Genomic DNA, 25441 nt, shown 5'->3' on the forward strand with positions numbered 1-25441 from the left:
AAGCTCAGGAATGCACCCTTGAAATTAACGGAAATTAAAAAAAAACGGTGTATACTATAAAAGAAAAAACCCCGACATCAATTCGAAATAATTATTATCATTCACTTTCATTTAGTTCTAGTTCATTTGTTTCAGCTTCATTTGTTTCATTGTTATTTGTTTCAGATTCATTTGTCTCAACTTCATTTCTTTCATTTTCATTTGTCTCATCTCAACTTCATTTCTTTCATATTAATTTGAGTTTTTATGCTCAAAAATACTCACGTGTGTCTAAATTGGCTATTTTTTTAATCATATCAACCCGACCTATTATGTATATTTATGTGTAGATAAGTATTACGACAGCTGAATTGAATGCTCACCTATTCATGTTCAAAAATATGTTCTCCGCTGTATTGTTAACCGGAATTTTAATCATACGAATTCTTTTATTCCAAAAACTATTATTTATCTCATCTTTTGCAAAAGGCACCGAGTGCAGAAGGTATCATCTTGGGTCGTCCCATTCGTTTTTCGTCAAGTTCTTAAATTAGTCCTATTCTGCTTTCGTCACTCATTCAACATTCGTCACAATCGTCGGTGGCTCTCAATGTAGAATGAATGACGAAAGCAGAATAGGACTAATTTAAGAACTTGACGAAAAACGAATGGGACGACCCAAGATGATACTGTGTAGAAGCCATTAAAGTACGGTTAGATTAGAGTGGTGATTTTTCCGAAATTTGACGTTCTTTGTAAAAAAAAGTGAGGGTACAACTAAATAATTGGTGCTACATAAATGGACTAACATTAAAAGCCTGCCGTTTAAACTCTGCTGCCGTGCTGTATTCAGCGACTTATTTCTGCCTTTATACTATTCGCCTATTTCCCGCCTATTTGCTGCAATAAAATCCGGTCTGTCAGGTTTATCAGCTCATTCTGGACTGTTTGCATGCTAAGCTCGCGTAGAGGCGCGGCTATCGCCTGATAACAATTTGTCCAATTTAGGAATTTCTTATTCTATGGAGCGATAACGCAACCGTTTCAGATAACTCTCGAGCTTAATGGGGTGATAAGGTTAAGTATTTAATCTATCCAGCTGCAGCTTTATTTATAGGTAAAATAGAGATATTAAGAATCTTATAAGGCAATGCACATTTAAGAGTAAATAATAAGATGTAGTTAATTTTTAAGAAACATATTTTTCGGTATCAAGTAAGTACTTGTGCTTGCATACTTTTTCGTTTTTGTCAAACTTTTAGAAGTGATCGCTTGTTGAATTCAACTCGGACGGCCAGCATTTGAGAAGCTACGAAATTTACATCCATCAATCGTATCCACCGTATCATATAAATATCAAAACCATTTTAATCTGAATACCGCTCCTTGCGTATACATTATTAAGTACGTACCTATCCATTATTCCGTGATCGAGTTTTACGTATTGTACAAGGATATTTTTCTTCATACCTAAATTCACGACTCGGGTAACATTATCCAACTCCAAGCGTTCACATAGCGTGAAAAGCCGACTTTGCCAAGGTGCTGTCACATACGAAAGATAAAGGCGCTGCGTATTGACCTGTTATGCGCTGAATATTGACTCGGAGACCGCATTTACCTGTTATTTGTTACGTAATGCTTCGCTCAACGGTGACTTTTAGCTTATGTATTAGGAAGAATTTTGTATCAAAACAAAGGGGTAGGTATTTGGAACTATTTTATCTCATACTCATTTTATGTTTGATATTTTCAACGAAGTGATTTATATTTTATTATCTAATTTAAAAAGTTTACAGTACATCTGGTGCTCCATTACGTCACAGCTTATAATAAGCACATTTCCGTCGAAAATTTAGAGGGCCGTACTGTAAAACGTTATTGAAACACACACACACTCACTCATTAAAAATAACTATTTTACCAAGCAACTACTTTTCCAACCGCCTAAGATAAGTGGTACTAGGTAATAATTCGATAGAATTTGAACATTAAGCATAATACAAATATGTACTTGTACAACACAATGCTATATAGCACACATCTTTACGGTACCAATTGGATTCAAACTACAGAGCGACATTACTGACGACTGCATTGCTGCCGCAAATGTCAAAATTCAGGGCACAAATATTGATTTTATATAGCAATCTACATTTAATATTTGGCAGCTTCCGATCCAAAACACTAAATAAATAATATTATTTTAAAATTATATAATTATACTTTCCTTCAAAAGAAACGGAAATAAACCACTTTGAAAACATACTCCTCATATGAGACTCCAACTTCCTACATTCATTATAATTCCTTTGACCTAGTCCATAAGGAAGGATATCAACCTTCTAAGTTATGCTGCACCTACGAGCTACGGCAGATACAATCTAAAATCGCTCATAATTTACGTCTTGGGCCTAACATTAGAAAAATATATGAGCACCCAAAACTCTGGCGCTGTGTGTACGCGAATCTATGGCCACTTGAGCATGTGTGTCACGTGCCGGATTATAAAAGCTTTTTCCAATTCTCCACTGTAGAAGCACTCGAGATCTCTAGCGACCACGTAGGCGCTATATCTTTCGCTCTCTGTACGCTTTTATTTTAACGAAATTTACCCCCTCCACTGTCACTGCCGATTACTTTCCATTATCTGACCAAGAGCCGTAACGTAACACCGCATCAAATTGGGAAATATTGAAAGAAAACGTGCGATGCGATCCAGTTATATCTACGGACGGATCGGTTAACCCTTATTTTAAGGATAAAGACAAAAGTATCGCATTGTTCTGTCCTTTGTTCCATGAATGCTTTTTATCGTGAATAAGAAGGAAATATGTGTGTTGAACACATGCCATCTGAATGTCTGGTGAATCCCACGTATAAAAATCGCAATTATAAGTAACTAAATAAATTTCATTCACTTAAGATCGCCGACATTCAGTAAATATAAGTAGGTAACTAAATAAATTTCATTCACTTAAGATCGCGAGCATTCAGTAAATGAGGAACTAAATAAATTTCATTCACTTAATGTCGCAAGCATTCAGTAAATAAGTAAATGTATAAGTAATGTGAAGCTACGTTTTATTAAACCAAATGCGCTTTTGCACGTCCGACCCTTGTCCGAAATCAGGACACAAAATGGTGGTCACAAATAAAGTCGTAAAGTTGCTCACAAAAATAATAGGAGCAAATTTTTTTACGGGCCAAACGTACAATGGAGGGCTGTTTATTGTACTCATTCATACAAATCCGGAAAAAATAAAACAGATATTAAGGGACACCCTCACCGACCGGGCTTCCCGCCTCGCACATTAGTGTTCCCGAAAATGCCCCATTCTTATTCAAATATTTCCGGCAATTTGTTTGTCCTATATCGTTCAGAAGGGTATAAAATAGGTTAGGAAAGAAAACAAGCTTTTCCGTTACAAATGTACTCTACAAATTATTTTCATTTAAAATGACTGATTCCTTGTTTGCAGTACGCCAAAGGACATAATTAATTTTTTTGACATTAAATAAGTTTCTATTTGTGCAAACTGCTACTGTTTTTAACCGACTTCCAAATCTAAAAGGAGGAGGTTATCAATTCGGTTGTTTTTTTTTATTTTTTTTATTTATTTTTTTATTTTTTGTTTTATTTTTTTTATGTTTGTTACTCCATATCTCCGTCATTACTGGACCGATTTTGAAATTTTTTTTTGATTGTATGTATATGCATACAGATTGGTCCCGTTTTTGTCAAAACCCGGTTCTGATGATGGGATCCATGAGGAATCGAGGGAACTCCTCAAATCTTAAAGGCATACATATAGTGATTTTTGTGTTTTTATCAACAAATCAAGCATATACATTCAAAAAAGTGACATTTGATGAAGTGGAACTGCTGATGATGATCAGAACGGAACTCTTCAACGACGTATAGTACACGTTTGACGATTTGTCCTCTTCGTTATGTTTGTTAAGCAAGTTAAGTTTTTAATCCACATTTTTGTCAAGCTCGAGTTCTGATGATGGGATCCATGAGGAATCGAGGGAACTCCTCAAATCTTAAAGGCATGCGTATAGAGATTTTTGTATTTTCAACAAAAAATTAAGCATTTTCATTAAAAACTGTCGCATTTGATGCAGTGGAACTGCTGATGATGATCAGAACAGAACTCTTCAACGACGCATAGTTCACGTTAGGCGATTTGTCCTCTTCGTTATGTTTGTTAAGCAACTTAAGTTTTTAAGCCAAATTTTTTTCAAGCTCGAGTTCTGATGATGGGATCCACAAGGAATCGAGGGAACTCCTCCAATCTTAAAGACATGCGTATAGAGGTTTTTGTATTTTCATCAGAAAATCGAGCATTTTCATTAAAAACTGTCGCAGTTGATGAAGTGGAACTGCTGATGATGATCATAACGGAACTCTTCAACGACGCATAGTTCGCATTTGGCGATTTGTCCTTTTCGTTATGTTTGTTAAGCAATTTAGGTTTTTAGGCACATTTATGTCAATCTCAAGTCCTGAACATGGGATCCATGAGGAATCGAGGGAACTCCTCAAATTTTAAAGGCATATGTATAGAATTTTATATATTTTCATCAGAAAATCAAGCATTTACATTAAAAACTGTGGGATTTGATGAAGTGGAACTGCTGATGATGATCAGAACAGAACTCTTTTTTGAATTTCGATTTTGACTTGGACTGGGCCCCGGACTTCGGACTCGGACCCGTACTCGGACCCGGACTCGGATCCGGACCCGGACCCGGATCTTGACCCGGAAAACCACTATGATACTTAAACTAAAAAAACACTATGATTACCATAAAATGTATAGGTACATATTACCAAATAAAGTATAAGCGCCGTTAAGTGGGTTAGGCTAGTAGTTAGAGAAGTCGGTTTTTTTCTATTAAAGATTATTATTTAATTTGAATTTAAATTGATATATGGATGATAACTTGACAACCAGACCAAACTGTAATCATTCGGTAAAATTGTTTTCTGAATAATGAATTAGGTAAATACCGTTTTGAAATGAATGTAGTATGATACCTTTTGGTGCTTTACTTACACTAGTGTCTCCCACCCTCCCCTTGACGCAACCCCCCTTTTTTAGCATCAAATACATATGTCCCGGTTGATGTTTATTTTAAATTTTTGACACAAATATTACAGTTCCATGCACCGAGACATTATTATGGTTGCGGACGATAGTGTACGTATTGGTAAGGCCCCATATTAAAATGTATTACCCAAAGGCATACTACATTAGTTTAAAAACGTTATTAATTAGTTTGTCTTCCCGTGAATTGGAACATTAATTGACCGAATCAAAGGAAGTTACGTGCCAAAAAACTTGGCACAGAGTTTATTAATGTAGTCAGATGGTATTACTTACGCCAAACTGATTCCTTTGTTTGCCGCGACTTGTCTTCTTGGATGCACAAGTAAAACAGAAAATTCGCCTAAATTATATGGAAAGTTTTGCCAGCGCAGCGGTTCGATTTAAAGCTCTCCACTTTTCTATACAGCGTTCGTGTAAACCCACTTTCGAATATTGCTGGCTTCAAACTCTTTGTCTACAAAATCTTGATTTAGATATTGTATTCTGTGGGTGTTTCGATTCAATTTAAGACAGTGGTTCTATAATGCAGCATGCAGTCTAAAATCCTACTATAAAATTGTTTCGGTTGGAGTGCACTTATAGTCGACAGCTTAGCGAGGGTGCGAAATATTTTGTGAAGTAAGAATTTGTCCACACACTGCATGTGTATTCTCTTGTCGCCCGGAGCGCACCGCGTGCCGTGCGTGATTGTATTTGGTGGGAGCAATATGTGCACCTGGCCCCCCGTATTGTAAAATTGTAAATTACAATTTGCGGTTGCATTGATGCATAGGCACTAAACTTATTGTAGGCTCGTATTGTATTCGTGTAACATATCGTCATATCATATATTTGAGACAAGCAGTTCCTCAATCTTGATAGATTGAAAAAAAAGCGGCCAAGTGCGAGTCGGACTCGCCCATGAAGGGTTCCGTATTTAGGCGATTTATGACGTATTAAAAAAAAACTACTTACTAGATCTCGTTCAAACCAATTTTCGGTGGAAGTTTACACGGTAATGTACATCATATATTTTTTTTTAGTTTTATCATTCTGTTATTTTAGAAGTTACAGGGGGGGGGGGACACACATTTTACCACTTTGGAAGTGTCTCTCGCGCAAACTATTCAGTTTAGAAAAAAATGATATTAGAAACCTCAATATCATTTTTGAAGACCTATCCATAGATACCCCACACGTATAGGTTTGATGAAAAAAAAATTTTGAGTTTCTGTTCTAAGTATAGGGAACCCCAAAAATTTATTGTTTTTTTTTTCTATTTTTGTGTGAAAATCTTAATGCGGTTCACAGAATACATCTACTTACCAAGTTTCAACAGTATAGTTCTTATAGTTTCGGAGAAAAGTGACTGTGACATACACGGACAGACGGACAGACAGACAGACAGACATGACGAATCTATAAGGGTTCCGTTTTTTGCCATTTGGCTACGGAACCCTAAAAAGAAAGTAAAAGAAGATGACTTGGCTACCTCCTGATCAGTTTTGTATCTCAGGATTCGAAAGGCTCCTTATTAGGAATCCGAAGTCATAATTGTTAAACACGGCCGCCGTCTTGAATTTCGTCATTTTTGTCCCGATCATAATAATAATCTAAACGGCCGTTTAACATAAATTCGTAGTCTAAAGTATAACAAAAACGCCAGCCTACTACAAATTCCGCATTTTTTCGAGATTAGATGTGTCTATGAATCTACACTATTTAAATACTTACTTACCTAGTTTTTGGCCAATCGCGAGTTCTCAGTTCGGGGTGAATTATTAGTTTTAAAATTATATTATGTGTGAAGATATACCAATGAAGTAGGTACTTTGAGAATTGTACTCTAAATAAGCATAAATATAAACGCAATAAGCACATTTAAAAAGTAGCACACGTTTACCAGAAAGATAGTCAGGCATATTTTCTTTTGAAGAGCGAAAATTTTTACTCTCCCTCCTCATTAGTAAGGCCCTTTTGACTAGCCGCGCATCCCGACTGCCATTCACTACCGCATTTGCACACGTCTCGCGTTTGCGTTTTATAAAACTAAATTATAGCGAGTCGCTGCTGGGAAATATATTAACAAATTGACTTTAGAGCCAGCGTGCCGCTGATTGCCCTGAATGTGGACTCTAATTGATTCAGAATAGCGACGAGTTTTATTAAGTGACTTGAGTTTTGCGTTTATACAGGGTGACACCCAAGATGTAATACAAAATAAGTAATTCTGACTTAATTGAAGATCGAGAACACGATGCACTAACTCTGTTATTAAAGTTAATCAAAATTATTTTTTGTAATTTTCTGACAAAATAATTAATTAAAATCTCGAAGTGTGGACACACTGTCGTGTGGCAACTATTTGTCATGTTAACTAATTCTGACATTTAAAACATAAAACTACACTCATATGATGTACACTCGAAAGCAATGAAAATGGCTAACTTTTTATGGTGATTCTCATAGAAGGAGACCGTTTTTGTTGCTCTTGAGTGCAGTAACATTCTTTTGTACATTATGTCTAATAATGAATTATTAGCGATAAGTAGGTACTTCTTTAAAATATTTTATTGCTAAATCAGACAAATCCAAAGTTTAGACGTATTTCAACAATGTTCGAAGTGACCACCAACTTGCGCTTCACATTATTCTGCACGACGTCGAAGATTCCTCCTGACTGATTCTACCAAGTACAAACTGGTTGGCATTCAGAATTTCCTATCCAATGCTCAGGAAAAGTTTGGTCAAGGTAATTTCGTACCCGCAAAGAAAAATGTGCTGTAGCCCCATCTTGTTGAAAATACAGATTCTGTGGCTTCTGGGGGTCGGATAAAATACGTAAGCACCTGTGTTCGAAACACCTCCGAGTACCTTGAGCGTCGGCCTCTCGTTGGCCATGAACTGGGACTGTAAATTGCCCATCATGGTCTCTCAGATTTTGTACGAGTATGTAGGAGTTGATCAATTGCCGTGTTGGAATTGGGCACTCTGTACCGTTCGTGAAAAAGTGCTTGCGTCCGCACCGTACTCCGCGATGTAAAGTACATTTCTGCCATGACAACTCGCTGGATATTTGTAAATGGATATGGAGGAGGCATTATTCATTTAATAACACGAGTTCGCTACAATGACAGACTAACCAAAGTTTGTTATGACAAGCGATTTCAATAATGTGTCAAACTGCATTTTATTCATAAATTATCGGTCGAGATAATAAAAAAAGGTGAGTGTTTACTACGAAAGTGGTTACAAACTTTTTTTTCCATTTTAAGTAGGTAGGGTAACCATACTGAGCCTAAAAATTAGAGATAAAATTAAACCAATGATGTTAATGTTAATGATTACTTTAACAACACGAGACCTAGCAGGGGCTTATAACACCAGGAAAATGCTTCCGAAAAACATATTTTGTATTACGTCTTATGTGTCACCCTGTATAATGTTATCTTATGTTGAATTAGTACATCAGATACAAGTGCGAAAAAAAAACACTGCCTTCGGTCGTATTTTAATTTATCGCCACTCCTTGCGAATTACCTTTTCGTACACGTATTGTACAACATTTTACAGTACATATGGGCCTTTACATTTTCGACTTAGGCATGTATTGTGCTAATTACCGCACTAGGGTGGTAAAGTAGCAACATATGTAGGTACTGTAAAACTTTTGACATCTTAACTCTAAAATTTTCTGCCCATGCGTAATTATCGCGTATCGTTCAAACGCATCGTATAAATAGGTTGAGTGTTGACAGTTTTTTAAGCCCTCTTGTAATACCTAACTATGAACATAATATGTACTTATTATTATGACCAGACCATGTAAAACTTGACGGGCCAGACAAGAAATCCTTTATAAAGAAAGCGATTTACTTGACTTTGGCTGATAGAAAGAACTATTAATAAATTAATCTGAATAATAAATATTTTCCTCGTGTTGGTGTGATGAATATTTATGGATCAATATAGATTAGCAAAAAATTAACAGTTAGGTAGAATCTGTGCGGAAAGAGAAGTCGTGAAATGTATGTCGCCACATACATTCCACGACTCTTCTCTTTCCGAACAGACTACTATCGGGGTTGTTTATCCTTGGGTGTTATAAACTCCTTAGAACGTAGTTGGTTATATCCTCTTTGCTTAGAACTACTGTGTGACCAAGACATTTCAGTTCAGGTGACAGATTTGACGTGCGGTCTGCAGCCGCAGTTGCAAGAATACACCAAATGCGCGAAAATCACCATGCTGCGTGCAGTCCGGCTTGTCATTCATTTTACTATGGAAATTGACAGTTAGACCGACGCGTTTAGGCCGCTGCAGTAGTTTCGGAGCAGTAGTGCAGCTGAGGTCGGAAATACGTTAAAATTACCATATTACGTGCAGTCGGTATTGTCATTCATTTTACTATGGAAATTGACAGTTAGACCGACGCATTTAGGCCGCTGCAGTAGTGTCGGAGCAGTAGTGCAGCTGCGGTCGGAAATACGTTAAAATTACGATATTACGTGCAGTCGGTATTGTCATTGATTTTACTATGGAAATTGACAATAACACCGACGCTTTCAGGCCGCTGCAGTAGTGTCGGAGCAGTAGTGCAGCTGCAGTCGGAAATGGAATGTTACCTTTTCAGGCCGCTGCAGTAGTGTCGGAGCAGTAGTGCAGCTGCAGTCGGAAATGGAATGTTACCTTTAGGAAGGCGCCTAGCGACACCTATCGTAAGAGTATTATACTTCTTAAACGGCTACCACCATTATCCAATACGATGATGTGCTACCTGAGCTACCTCTTACTAAATTAATTTTGTTTTAAGCAGAAACTTCTATCGAGCAGAATCGTCGATAATATGAAGCTATAAGCATAATAAATCTTATTATGGTACGTATGTATATATAAATTCACCATTAAGTACCTTATGTTTGGCAAACCGCAAACCTAATAGAAGCTTCTGGTGACCGGAGGGCTGGCCGCTGGCCACTATTTCGTATAGTGATTACGAGTAAGTACTTATCGCCTTTCAGTGAGGCAATAAGTCTACCCATTTGGGCTCCCTGCCCGTTGACTGCGATCTGGGCTAATTTTATATTTATTTTAATTGTTTTATCGTTGATGATTAAACGATTATGCCATCCTCGGGCGCAGCATGGTTCCATTTTTATCGCCTGTCACTATGCCCGTCCCTTTCGCAGTTACATACTTGTTAGAACGTGACAGGCATGGTGACAAGCGATAAAAATGCGACCGTGCTACCGCCGCTGATCACGTCTCAGATTTTAACCTATAGTTATACAAATAAATAGTGTTTGCAATAAAATGTTGCAGCCCACTGCTTACAAATCAGCAGGCATCGGAGTTTTTATCGCATGGTAAGACTAATAGCAAGCTATGGAGTCGACATTTGCCATAAATGTAAACTCTTATTCATACTCATACTCATGATTAATTTTATTTAATATGTAGTAACTATTTAGTAATCTGTTCTCGATTACTAAATAGTTACTACGTATATGAGTTTAATGATGATATGACACAGATATGTTTTAAAATAAATGTATGTTTTAATTGGGTGAGTTGTACTTCACAACTCAAGCACACTATAGCAGATTTTTCATAGTCATATTGTAAATCGTTGTATGGCTCTATCCATGCCAAAATTGCAGCTATTTCTGGGTTAGGCATAATAATTAATTATGGAATATTCCACAACGTATTTACCACTTACAGATATAAATAACTACTACGTTTGCAATCACCAGTGATTTGACACATGACAAATACTAATCAATTTTATCAGCGGTCAGTACCTACATGACATTAGGTCTTTCGCAGCGATGTAGTTTGTATAAGTAGTTGTATGTTAAAATAATTGAAGTTATGAATTCATAATGTAATAGAAAAATATTTTTATATATAATTCGACTAAGATAATATACACGACCGACCGCTCTAAAGGCATTTTAAGATAAATGAAATACCATGTAAATGAGTATGAGTATGAATAAGAGTTTACATTTATGGCAAATGTCGACTCCATAGCTTGCTATTAGTCTTACCATGCGATAAAAACTCCGATGCCTGCAAATCAGTTTTAAGGCCTGTCATTTTAATAAGTTAGCGACAATTTGACATACCTAAATAAAAAGTTTTAGTGTCCATAATGAGAATTATGTTGCTGCACAAAACTCACTCACGCCAAAGAGCTATGTAGTAGAGCTGTAAAGCCTAAAAAACAAGCAACTACGGTTGCACTCCGGGAGTGCCGATAGAAGTGAAAACTCACCTCACTATGTAACCGACGCCCGGTAACACGATACATACGTTTAGCGGAGGTATTCTATTTATTTATTATATATTATTATCATGCTCAAATAAGATCACACTTTTTCATTGACATGTTTATTTACATACTGCCATGACAACGTCAAATTATTTGAACATAGGTAAAGAGTCTTGAAAAGGAGTCCGCAACATAAATGTCAAATAACATTGAGTTTTTCTTTATTGATTTAAATGCCATCTAAATTATGAGTGGCCACCTAAACCTTACGCCCCTTACGGTCACGTTGCCGCCTTACGCTGTCTCGAGTTTATCATTATTTCCCGCCCACCTCAAAAAGTGCCCAGCGCCGCTAAAGAAGTTTCCACTTCAAAAATCCTTCCATAGAGTTTGACAGCCGAATTCATATTTCAGTAAATTTGACAAAATATGAAGAAACGTTGTAATTGCCCCAATGTACCCAAAATGTTAGGCGAGTTGTTAATTTTCAACAGCTTTAGCGCTCTTTAAGTATTCATGATCCGCGATATCCGACTAGTAATTGGCAATAGTGGTAATGTACTGTTCAGTATCGCATAATGTATTGGGATTAAAATTTAAACAAGATTAAAACCAGAGTGTGATTTAGGGGAAGTCCGGGTAAAGCGAACACCCCAGGCAAAGCGAATTCGGGCTCCCAATCCTAAACTATTCGACTTTGTCGCACCACGCGCCTGTATGATGTTCAGGATCCGTCGCTCTATGAGCGGCAAGCGTCACAGGGAGCGGTCGCTGTGAGCGTCGTCAGTGACGAGTCAAAATGTGTTTTTAGTGCAAAATATTCGATTTTGAAAGGTAAGTAAATTGTATGTTATTTTGTCACAGTAATTATCTCGAATTTTAATTCAAGATGTTTCTATTGCTTATTAAAGTATCTTCCTTTTACAACGCATTTCTTTTAAAACAATCCAACGGTTATTTTTTTTTTAATTCTTAATTTCTTTAACTGACTGAATGGGCAAAGTGGATCGGGCAAAGCGGATAGCGTGTTCACTTTGAATTTATTAGGTAATTTTTTTTAATGATAATATTTTGTTACAGATGGTATATAAATATCAAAAAAAGATCGATAATGGCTCCTGGCTAACAGACGTCATGGAAATGGCTAACAGAACGCGGATTCGCTGTGTTAAAATGTCTTCAGAAATGCCGTGAACACTTATGCTTATGAAATCAGTGAAAATATATCAAAAGTTACTTGTGACAGCTTTTTCTAATTAATATTATTGAAATGATCTTATGTTGATTAATTTTCACTTAGTTATTAAGTTCACTAAGATTTTATGAGTAATATTTGCTTTGCCCAGGGGCATGTTTCACTTTGCCCGGCACCCTGGGCAAAGCGAATAAAATATATTTTTTACGTTTTGTTCAAAATTGCAGCAACTATTAAACATTGGAGGCTAGTGTTGTTTAAAATTAAAAGATTATTAAATAAAGACTTATTATTGATACTTTTTTCATTTCTTCATCGTTAAATTTTTCTGTTATGTCAAGTCAAAGGTAAAGGTGTTCACTATGCCCGCACTTCCCCTACAAAATATACGTAGACACATTCAACACAACAAACAACAACAACATTTAACATCGTACGTAATATTAACGTATTCTTTGTGATGTTATTACAAATTTTCAGTTTCCATTTTCCTTCACTTGTAAATGCATCTTGTCACTTTATAAACAAGTTTACACAAAAAGGCAAAAACGGGTCTTGACAGATGGACAACAAAGTGATCCTATTAGAGATCCGTTTTTGCCGACTGCGATATGGAACCTTAAAAAGTCATACAAAAAGGGTTGTTTAGGTTTCAAGCCATGATATATTTACTTGTCGATTTAAAATTTTACTGTATATATATTACTAGCGACCCGCCTCGGCTTCGCACGGGTTAACAAATTATACATAAACCTTCCTCTTGAATCACTCTATCTATTAAAAAAAACCTCATCAAAACCCGTTGCGTAGTTTTAAAGATCTAAGCATACATAGGAACAGACAGACAGCGGGCAGCGACTTTGTTTTATACTGTGTAAATATTAGGTTAAACTGTTTTAACTTTACTATCGAACGAGAAATTTTGCACCTAATTTTGATCCAGAAGCGTGTAACATTAATATGATTAATGAAGCTAAGCGTGACTAAGCTACAATTGTATCGAGCTGCAGCATAAATAGGCTATAACTCTATGTGTTGTAGTCTAAACTGGATTTATAACACAATTTCCATTTATCATTTATCATATTTTTCAGATAATTTGTTGTTAATTATTAACATAATCATTATTTTGACGAAATACTCATTTTATACATGCAATATCTATAACATTATTTTACCTATAATAACAAATTACGCTACATGTAAACTGCGCTAACATTAGAAATAGGTATTTCGTCGTCTCCAGATAGGTATACATGTTAGTTACATGCTGATTTGGTTAACGCGGTTCCTGACACAGCAAATTTGCAAAGTGAATTGCAGCTAGCTTTAATGTGTATTTTTTTCATAGGTTTTGTTTTTATATAATATATGTATGCTACTTTAAAGACTTCTAACTTTTTTTTTGTAGACAGACCAACGTTCACAGTTTTTCTTCTAATTGTAAGTTCAAAACAGACCTGCAGACGTCCGCTTTTTCTCCCAGAAGGGCCAGGTAGTATGTGTACCTAACAATCCAGTGTGTCAACGCCTAATCATCTCTGTGTGGTTAAAAACAAAGTTTACAACACGGTCCAATTAGAATTATCACCAATCCAACAATTAGACACTGCTTATTAACTTAACAACAGTACTGTAGTAACTATTATTTCAAACGTCGTGACTCGGGGATGTTGATTATATGATTCAATTAGAACCTTATCTTGCACTGACCACCTCGTTAATGTCAACGACTTCGTTTTTACCTTATATTGAAAAACTATGCTTAAGATGTTATCATTTTCATTGTTATTTCTCATTGAGAACTTGCAAGCAATACTAATTGTATCCTTATAAGTAAGAACAAAAACAAATTGATCACGAATAAATTATATTAAATATGATATTGCTTATATTATTTATGTAGCTCCTGAAGAATTCCTATAGAGCGTCTAGTTTCTAGTCTAGTTTGGCAAGTGTTACTAGTCCATGGAGCATAAGCAGAGAGAAACGTAGATACTGTAACTTTCTTAAAATTGTATTATCACCCCAAACAACGAATGAGTAAGTAGGTTATAGTTTTTGGACCGGAGCAGAGACCAAATAGGTTTACCAGAATAGAAAATTCGAGAATAAATACGTAAAATGTGGCAGTTTTTCTTTGGCATCAATAATAAAATTAAAACACAAAAATGGCATGAAATCGTTACAGTAGTCAGTCTCGCACTGTGACTGCACTCGACAGTGGCAATTTATACTTAGACAAGGGCAGTTTGTCCTCAGCTATCGCATCCTGTTAGCCTCGCGTTTTTTCTCTCCCGTTTTCCGCCTCGAAACTGGTTATAATTGCTAGATGTTTAGAAGTCTGAGAATGCGCATTTCTAGGAATGTTGTTTATTAAAAAAAAACTACACACTTACATACAATAATTAACTTACCAGGCATTTCATATCTTTTACTTACCGAGTAAGAGCTAAGCTACTGTAATAGGCTACACTCGTATTTTTATTTATTTACACATTGTAAAGGTTGGCAAAGGTTGGACCTCTGATGTGATATAAATATATGTATATGAAGGTTTTATTTTTTGAATCTTTGAATGCAGTTTATTTTATTAATTCTAAAATCGACCTTTCGATTAAGAAAAAAATATATATCTATTAAAAGTTTCTGATTTGGTAATACCTAAGTATAAAACAGAACCATCAAACTCGTCTAACTAAAAGTCACCATACCGCAGCATCCTTAACTAAGCGCTTAGCATAATATTTTCCGTCCCCGGCGGCGTGGGTAAACGTCACCTAGCGCCTTGTGAACCCATTATCATTAATCTTGGAACGCCGCTAAAGATAGCAGATGCTCCGGAGACTTTCGATAGAAAAAATACCACCCAGCCAATAAAAACCTGACGATATAAGCCAGCGACCGACCTCTGTGTCTGGAATGGTTCTTTAGGGGAGTAGGTAAGTTTTTTGCGCTATACACAATCGGCGCGATTCGAAAAATGAACAATACCACAGAATTAATAATAGTACTAAGTACAGAAGACTCACTCTCTAACAAAACGCGTAGTCTGTTACGATCAGCACAGATATGGCCGCTAGGTGGCGACAGCGCCACGCGCGGCTTATGGCTTTCCCCAAAATTGGGGCCGAACGAATGTCCTTTAGCTACCTGTAGCAAAGCGACGAAATCGCGGAGTGAGACACGACTGGCAATACACAATCGGCGCGATTCGGAAAATGAATAAGAGATTCACTAGATATGAAATAGTAAAGATATGTGACGTTCCACGGCAAAAGGTACCATTGCCCCGGCTGAATATTGGAGCGGCGTTAATAATAGCGTAAGCCCCAGCCGCCGTAAGGTACCTTTTGCCGTGGAACGTCACATATCTTTACTATTTCATATCTAGTGTATCACTAATTCATTTCCCGAATCGCGCCGAATTACGAGTAACAAAGAAAACTTGTGACTTTTATTAAGCAAACACCCCTATTAAATCACCTAAGGTAAACCTTTCAGATTAGTAGGTAAACTTTCGAGAACACGGTATTTGGAGTTACATGAAGACGCAAAATATAAGTAGGTACTTAATATAAATACTTATGTAGATAGGAAACATCTACCTCTAATTAAAGAAGTTTTATTCTATACCTACATATATGAACCTTTTATAGACAAAGTTTGTATAACCAAACTATTACTTTTAAACGTTTTAAATGTTTGTTTCAAAGAAATTATCAGGATTTTGACATACCATACCTATATTTTTAAAGTGTCCGATCCCTACCAAACAAAACTCATATTCAGTTATCTATTTATATTTTATAGGTATAATATATATCGGCAAAATGATTGAACAACAGTAATTTGTCAAAATTTGAAACAATTTATTTTAACGACACTATCCTTTTTCAGCCCTAGTAGCACGGACGTATTTTTATCGTTTATCACCATGCCTGTCACGTTCTAACAAGTATGTAAGTGCGAAAGTGACAGGCATAGTGATAGTCGATAAAAATGGAACCGTGCTGTGCCCGCAGGAACCCAAAGCGTGTCATAAAAACGTGTGAAAAATCACTGCGATCCCTTTTCGCTTTTAAAATCAGTGTTAATAAATAGCCGAAGATGGAGGTGATTGAATAGTTATGGGTATAATTTTAATTTTCATACATACATTAAGTCTCGGTAAACAGTCCTACATTTAGCCTCGTGTATCTTACCTGAAATTTCTGAATTCAGAACCGGTCATTTTGAGATCCAGCTGTTTTTATATACTTAAGGAAATTTAAGACTGTGTGATTATTAAAAAAAAAAACATAAAATATTACAGCAAGAAACAAAAGTGTGTATAAATTAGGTTTAATGTTAAAAAATGTCTCGCAGTGTTTATAAATACCTACCTACTTAAAGTCCTTAAGAATAAAAACTTAAATCAGTTCCTTCTTACATGATGAAATCGAGACGTATAGTAATATTTGTTTTAAGGATGACTCACGCTAGACTGGGCCGTGCCTGGGCCGTGGCGTCCGACATGTCATTTTCTATGACGGATACTCGGTGATCACGTGGTGCTTTTCATAGAAAACGAAGCGCCGGAAGCTCCGGCTGGGCCACGGCCCGGTCTAGCGTGAGTCAACCTTTATAAGCTCAATCGATAAAAGGATCAACCTAGCATTATTTAGTTCAAATTATTAATGCCTGGACCACAGAATAAATAATAGTACTAAGTACAGAAGTCTCACTCTCTAACAAAACGCGTCTGTTACGATCAGCACAGATATGGCCACTAGGTGGCGACAGCGCCACGCGCAGCTTATGGCTTTCCCCAAAATTGGGGCCGGAACGGATGTACTTTTTAGCTACCTGTAGCAAAGCGACGAAATCGCGGAGTGAGACACGCCTGCCTGGACGCAAAATTGTATTACTTCAAACTGAATAATATAATACATGTATTTTTGTCCATGCAATAAATGGCTGATACATGCATAACAGCGTCATGTCCGGCATCCAATTTATCTTGTCAGGAACAATCCAATTATATTTTTTCCGCCAAATAGACACATTGGAGTCGGACACGCCACGGGATATATTCGCGAATGCCCAGTGTCGGTTGGTTGATTCTGTCTGCTCTTTTATGAAACGATTGTGAAACAGTGCTTTTTGGATTTACATATTTTGTTTTTTTTTACATTCACGACAGTTGTTCCTATAGCATAGTTGTTGGTTATAAGTAGGTAAGTCGAATTTAAGTCATTCAAATTGATTTCTAGCGTTATTTTTATTAGTTTTATAATGTAGGCCCGTAGGCCGGCTTACCGATGTGAGATTTTACTGTTTGTAATTATATTAAGTAAGAATATTGATTTAGGTAATAGTTCATTCCCCGTAGACAACGAAACGCAAATGTCAGTGTCGCACTTAATCTATCTAATCTAATACCTTTAAACGAGCAATTCTTGTTTATTTATTTATTTATTTATTTATTTATATATATATATATATATATATATATATATATATATATATTTCGGGGATCTCGGAAACGGCTCTAACGATTTCGATGAAATTTGGTATATAGGGGTTTTCGGGGGCGAAAAATCGATCTAGCTAGGTCTTATCTCTGGGAAAACGCGCATTTCCGAGTTATTATATGTTTTCCGAGCGAAGCTCTATCACCCAGATATTAATTATGAAATACTAAAAAGGGGTAGGTGAGGTGAGATATTCGACAACTTTTATTGAGGTGTAAGTCTCGCCAAAATGAGTTGACTTTTTTAAAAACCTCATACACTTGTCAATTTAAAGCTTAAAATAAGTTGATCGTTTAAAAAATCTCATAAACTTGTCAATATAAAGCTTATGGTATAGTAAAACAAAAGGGACAGAGGGAGGTGAAAATGCGCCTGGTTTCGGCACAGTAAATCCAATTTTATTACGCTAATAAAAGGCAATCCAATTAAAGCAGGTTTTTACCAGCGCTGCGCTCCGAGAGCCCTACACCGAGCGCTCTGTAAGAGAATTTAAATTTCAAAAATATGATCTTTATTTGATGCCTAGTCTCAGTGTTTCTCACTCACGTCAATATAAGTTTGAGTGAGACGCACTAATGAAAATGTCAAAACAAAATAAATCCTAATAAAAATTGTACGTATATAAGGTATATGCCTCCAGAGCACTGTGCTCCATGCTACAGGTAACAAATGTAACCGTGGAGGCTACGGCACGAATTCCCCGAATAGATCAGTAACGAAAACAACACGCGTGGGTACGTGATGCGATGTAAGGTTTAGTTGAAGTGCTCTTTATTATTTAATAAAACTATTTAAACAATATTTAATTAGTGAGCACTTATTTTTTTAAGGTGTCGTCAGCTTTCACGGCTGACGCCATCGACCTCTAGGCTACCCCGTCGCGGTGAAACCCGTCCCAATTTCTCGATTTCATGCCATTTTAGAAAGACTAGGCGTCTTTGTCCGACTTTTTTTAATTACATATGAACTATAATCATATCAACCCCAATATTTTTTAAACTTAAGTACATTTAAAAAAATCAGTTTCTCCAAATTGTCTGTCTTATCCTTAAGGATAATTTCACATTTAATTGTTACAATTAAACCAACTACGTAAATAAAATATAATAAACCATAATATGTGAAATTTCTAACCGAAGCTTTAATTGGATTCATTAAACAAATTACTTTAGCAATTATGACTGCTAACAGTTTAGTACGATATTTGGGTCGCGATGTTTCCAACTTAGTATAAAAAGTTAATTGCTTTCATTATGCTATTACACACCAGTAAAGTTTTCTATCACATGATCGAAAACTTACATACACTTGCGGTTACATAATCGCAGTTAGATTACTTTAGTTACGTACGTTGTGCATCAATTTCAGCAAATCGATATGTGCAATTAAAATGCAATTGAACGGCGATTTAAAAACAAGTACTTATTCAATTCATATACCCATCCCTTTAAATATATTTTTTTAATTTGTTGTATGTATTAATTAGGTAGGTTTTAATGGTTTAATTTGATGTACCTAATGTTTTAATTGTAATATCTTAAATTGTACTTTGCCTTTTAGTTTAAAAATGACATTTACAGTACCTATTATTTTTCTGATCCAATAAACTTTTTTGTTGATTCATACACCTAAAAACATTTATATCTTGTTAAATATTATACCTGTAAATATTCATAAATTTTACAATCTACACAAATTAATAATTGTTTATATTACGAGAAAACATAAACAGTACAATAACAAAAAGGTACAATTTAGACGTGAAATTTCATTTGCAAATCTATTTTTGGACTTGCTTGTTATTCATAAGCATCGAAATTCAGTCAGATAGAAACAATAACCCCAAGATGGCTGTTATTGCAAACAATAAATTATTGATTTTGCTGTGAGACTTATAGAAAATAAACATGCTTACAACAAATTTTGACGTTGCTGTTTAAACATTAAACAAACTTCATCACGCTAGACGGATCCCGGTGTTAATTAAGTGGAAAATGTGACGTTAGATGCGGGAAGCGAAGCTTCGTAGTCGTCGTCTTTCCTGTCAGTAATTGCTTCCTTCGGGGCTATCGATTGTCAGTCTTTTTCCGATACTCTTCATTAAAGAAGCCTTTATAATCTTAACGGAAATGTTGTCTCTTACAGTCAACTACGGTGTTAACTTTCATCATTCTACTAGCATATTATCTGCCCGCGACTTCATTTGCGAAGAGATAATTAAAGGGGGAGTCCCCTTCTCGTAGTAAATTGCAAAGGATATTGCATCCCCTCAGGAGATTAATTCCGAAATGAAACTATAATTATTTGTCGTTCTAGGTTTATAATTATTATTCAGAAAGTAAAAAAAAAAACTTCGTGACGATGGAACAAACATACACATACCCAAACATACACACGTTGACATTTATAATTAATATCTATTAGTGGAACTAGCTCGTTCCCGCGATTTTGTGAACGTAGAAGTCATACTAAATTTCAGGAATTTAGTATGACAGGAAGTCACTCTGTCATAGTAGTTTTAATCCACGTTTTAAGGGAAAAAATATCGGAATAAAAAACTTATATTCTAATGCAGATGTTCGCAACGCTGCAGCAACATTAGAATAGAATAGATTAGAAGAATAGAATAGATTTTTATTCGTAAACACACAGACGATACACATTATTACACAAAAAGGACATAGTGAAAATAAAGTGTCACGAAATGGCCCCATCTCTCCGATGAGACCATCAAGTGAGAAATAATCACGGAAGGTAACAGAAAAAAATAAAGAAAGATAAAGGAAAGAAACATAAAACACAGTTTATTTATAAAACACACAAACGGAATCAATAAAAAAATAGAGATTCAACATGACATTACTAAGAAGATAAGTTTAACGTTCTGATTGCAGCAAAGATTACTATGCCGCATTGCTTTCATCATCAATGCTGCGCTGCAGGCGCAATCTGAATGCAACCTTAAGCCAAACGATTAGGAACATGCTAATATGACGTTAACCAAACGGAAACTAATCTCATTAGTTACATAGGCACGGTAAAGACCAAGCAAAGTCATAAGTTTAATGAATAATCCTTCTCAATAGTAAACCTCAACGTCTCCGATATTGATGTATCGCTATCGTTCTGGTGGCACGCCCTCCCTGCATGCTATTATTAGCGGCGGATTTCGAAGATCGATAGGCTTCAATTATTAGGAGTCCGGATCTTTTTAAATTGCCAGATCGGTTTAGGCGTAGCGTAAGAAAATATTTAATGGCTCAATATCTAACTATAAGCAATAGGATAAAAAGAGTTTTGGAATACAATATAGGAACCTACATTTTTTTATTGTGACTGAAAGCTTTATCTTAAATAAGTAGAAATGGGATAATATAAATAAGTACACAAGTCATTAATTTCAAACATAAAAGTTACATAGAAATAAAATAAAAGTTAAATAGAATTGATACAAAAAATAAATATGAAATATTAAAATCTAAATATTTTATTACAAGTACGACAAATAAAATTTCAAATATAATACAAATAAACTACTTTTATTTTAACTTACCTACTTACGTATAATATTTTAATCTGCTCTCTTAGTCCTGGGTCTTAGTCATGATGATTCGTTTATTATTTTTATTGTAATTCCTAATCGTTTTTTTGTTCTGTATGATGTACCTATTATTTGTAAGTCTACTAGCAGCGTACTTGTGTATGTTTCTGAAACAAATATCGTGTGTTCGAGCGGTAAATCCGATATCTTGTGCCGGAACATTGACGGATGCTTAAATATGCATGAGCGACGCGCAGACTTCGAGTGCACTACGAATGATGGCTGTCAACACTTGGATACGGATACGCGAATTTTGACTCCTCTCTGTTGTTAGAGGAAATAGTTCCGAGGTTTTTAAATCCTTAATATTTAATGTAAATTCTATAGAGCTTAGTGAGAGAGAGAGAAATTCTAGAGAGAGGCGTGTTACATTGATTATTTACTTACCGAGACGAGGAGATTGAATACTCATTTATTTAAGCAAGTATGGGGGAGGATTTTCATTTTAACTTGTACTTTAAAGCGCAACTTAAGTCGTGTTTCAGTAACGTCTAACCGTCACATACCCGACAGAATATATGGGGTTTGACATTGACCGTCAGTTTTGTGACTATTGCCAACCGGCCGTTAATGGTACACAGTTAAGTGAAAATATTCTAATTTATTTAAATACAAATGTAATGTAGAGAATGTTGAGTTTTTCAATAATTTAAGTATGAATGTATCATTTTTGTGATCACAAAGGCCTACATTATTTGGTTGTTGAAAAAAAACAACGGGTTGCACTCAGGGAGTGCCGGCAGAAGTGAAAACTCAATGACTAGTGCAAAATGCACTATGTATAATTGACCGAATTACAACAACACGCGACTTAAAACAAGTGAGTCTAAACCGTAAAATTATTCAATGTATAATTGAGGTTAACGCCATCAAGAGTTAGCATTAATTACTTGAAACTCCAAAGCACATCACTGTTAGTACTCGAGTTATATTAATACCAGTTAGAGCGAAACTCACTAGATGGCATTTAAATCAATAAATGAGTGGCCATCTAAATCTTACGGTCACGTGATCGTCTTACGTTTTTTCAACATTTTTTCCTCACCTCAAAAAGTGCACAGCGCCGCTAAAGAAGTTTTCACTTTAAAAAAAAACTTTTTAATATTACTAATTCTATTTAAGTCATTGAAGATAAAGCAAACCTAAACAAGATTCCGTATTTAGTCCAACAAATAATTGCGTAGCACCTGGCTTAAATAAGTATCTCACTTAAATTCCAAACTTGCATTTACGACTGGAACCAGGGGTGAATGTTGGTTGGTCTACGGCCACAAAAATAATGCACCCATTAAATTCGGCTAGCATAATAATTAAGTAACGGGCACTCAATCAAGGCTGTACGGGTTCTAGTGGTAGGTACCATAATAGCAGCCTGAGGTTTCGAAACACAGTTGTTCCAGTTTGTAAGCCTAAAGTCAAAGTACAAATTACCAAGAGTTGTATGTCATGTATAGCCCTGCGAAGTCTCTGTTGACTTACTATGAATCGGTTGAACGGATGTATGTAGTGCAAAATTTATCTAACTTATTAAAAGACTAAAGTTCTGTACTTTTACCCTTTTTATTATAATAAATTTTAATTTTGATTATTAAATTATTGATTTGCCGTAAGTAACTTTATGAGATATGTAGGTATATAAATATTTACCTCACTATAACACGATCCTTATTAAGCTTAATGCGAATGTTGGTCGGTTTGTACATAATTATCCTATTATCTTTTTCTGTTTAGAGGGACACAAGGCCCTCCATGAACTTACAACCGAACGAGCTTATGTAGGTACCTATATCGGCAAACGATACTGTCGTTTTTAAAATGCGCATTTAATTCTCCGTTTATTGATTAAAATACTTGTCCCAGTGTTCTAGTTTTAAAATTATCCAATACGAAGAAATCGTCAATAAAAGTTACGATCTTAGTAATGGATCTTTACGCAATGGATTATTAAAATATCGTAGGTTGCCGTTAGTAATTAAAACATCTTGGTCAAATTAAACATCTTGGCCAAACATCGGGCACTTAATCACAGCAAATTCGATTTTATTTATTAATTGTTAGTTGTTTAGTACACAAGTAAACTTTATTTATTACCTACTAAAGGATGCCTCACGTTAGTCCGAGCCGGGTCCGAGCCGGAGGTTCCGGCGCTTCGTTTACTACGGAAAGCATCACGTGATCACCGGTCATCTGTCATAGAAAAGTAAGCGCCGGAAACTCCGGCCCGGACCCGGCCCGGTCTAACGCGAGTCATCCTTAACTTAAGTAGATATAAATGTAATAAATGGCAATAAATATAAGAGCATTTTGACAAAAATAAATCTATAAAATTCTTTAAGAAGTTACTCATAAAGTTTACTCTTTTTATTTTCATTAATAAATACCTATAGGTATACCTAACTAATATGTAGTACCTACTTAAAAAACTTAACTGTACTCTACATATTTAATCTTATTTTTATTCATACACTTTCCTAATTACGTAGGTATATTTAATATGGCTCTATATTTAATACAATCATTGCTCCTAATTGTTCAATAATTAACACGTATTTTGTTCACTGGGACAATAGGTTTACTTTCGTCTTAATTATATTCAGAAAGGTGTTTGTATAAGCCGGCACGTGTTATTGTGAATAAATTACCCAGTTCAGGCGCACAATTGAATCGAAATTAGTGACTCACTATCTGGGCGAGTTGAATTTAATTATACATTTGTGATAAGAATGTTTATATTAATTTAAATTCGACATAAACAAACTGGTGCCAGGCGTTGCGACATTTCTATTTTGAATGGCCTGAATTCGTCGACAAATTGAATAAATCGTGAACTCAAAGAATGTAAATGCGGAATGGAAGGATCGCTCGTTCCGCTCGAACCGCACGTGCCTCTGGCAGGACGAGAGGCGCGGGCGCAGCTTACGCCATGCGCACGGCACGGGACACCTGTCTACGGAAATGTGCACAAATAAACAAAAAAACTATAAGTTTATTTATTATCATTTCAACAACAACTTTGACTGACAGGATATATTTACTTAAGCACTACCGATTATAAACGGTTGCGAAATGTCCTTACTGCCTCTACCACCAGCTCGTTAGACCAGTAAACTATTAGCTGCTACACCAATCAAAATCAATCTGCGGCTACCATAAATCAGAAACAAATAACATAAAGCGATTGAAGTAAATTTTGATAATAATTCGCAGCATGCAAAAGTTTCAAGGAGTCGTAAAGCGCGATATCTTAAAACCGCCGGTGTACCGATCTCTTTAACGCAATCTTGTTTGAGATTTAAATCCGTGCCTTTGGAGCTCGGTTAGATTTCGACACAGGGCATGCCATTCGTTAGGTACACGGTATAATTGTCAATATGAACGGGCGTGCTGTTTCCGAACATTTCCGAGCGTTTCCGATTTATCTTGACTGTAATAGTAGGTAATAGGAAATCCTGCGCGTACCTGTATTAGGTTCGTTTCCAAAGCACAATGATAATTATGTTGCGAAATGGAATGGCTGTGGGAGTTGGTGCCCGAGGTTAATGTCGACGGGGCCCAGGCTTGTTCCGCGCCGACTGCATACAGCACTAGCCCATTACGCACAATCTGCACGGAACAGCTGTGCTGTTCGCTGCACTTCCGAACGGATGCCGACGCATTCATTGAACTATACAACAACATTAACATTTTACGGTTTCGAAATTAGACTGTCCGCAATTACCAATGCGACCCGAGATGAAGGTCTGCCGCGAAGTGCAGAAGACGCTGGTTCGACCC

The 25441-nt window shown here is 35.9% G+C and overlaps 1 long non-coding RNA gene across 1 annotated transcript in view; it reads left to right on the forward strand.

Annotated features, from left to right (window-relative positions):
• The window catches only part of LOC134662860 (uncharacterized), a 299277-nt gene that overhangs the window by 123229 nt on the left and 150607 nt on the right, over window positions 1-25441 (forward strand). The window lies entirely within an intron of this gene.

This window comes from Cydia amplana, chromosome 3 (assembly GCF_948474715.1).
Source record: "Cydia amplana chromosome 3, ilCydAmpl1.1, whole genome shotgun sequence".
NCBI lineage: Eukaryota > Metazoa > Arthropoda > Insecta > Lepidoptera > Tortricidae > Cydia > Cydia amplana.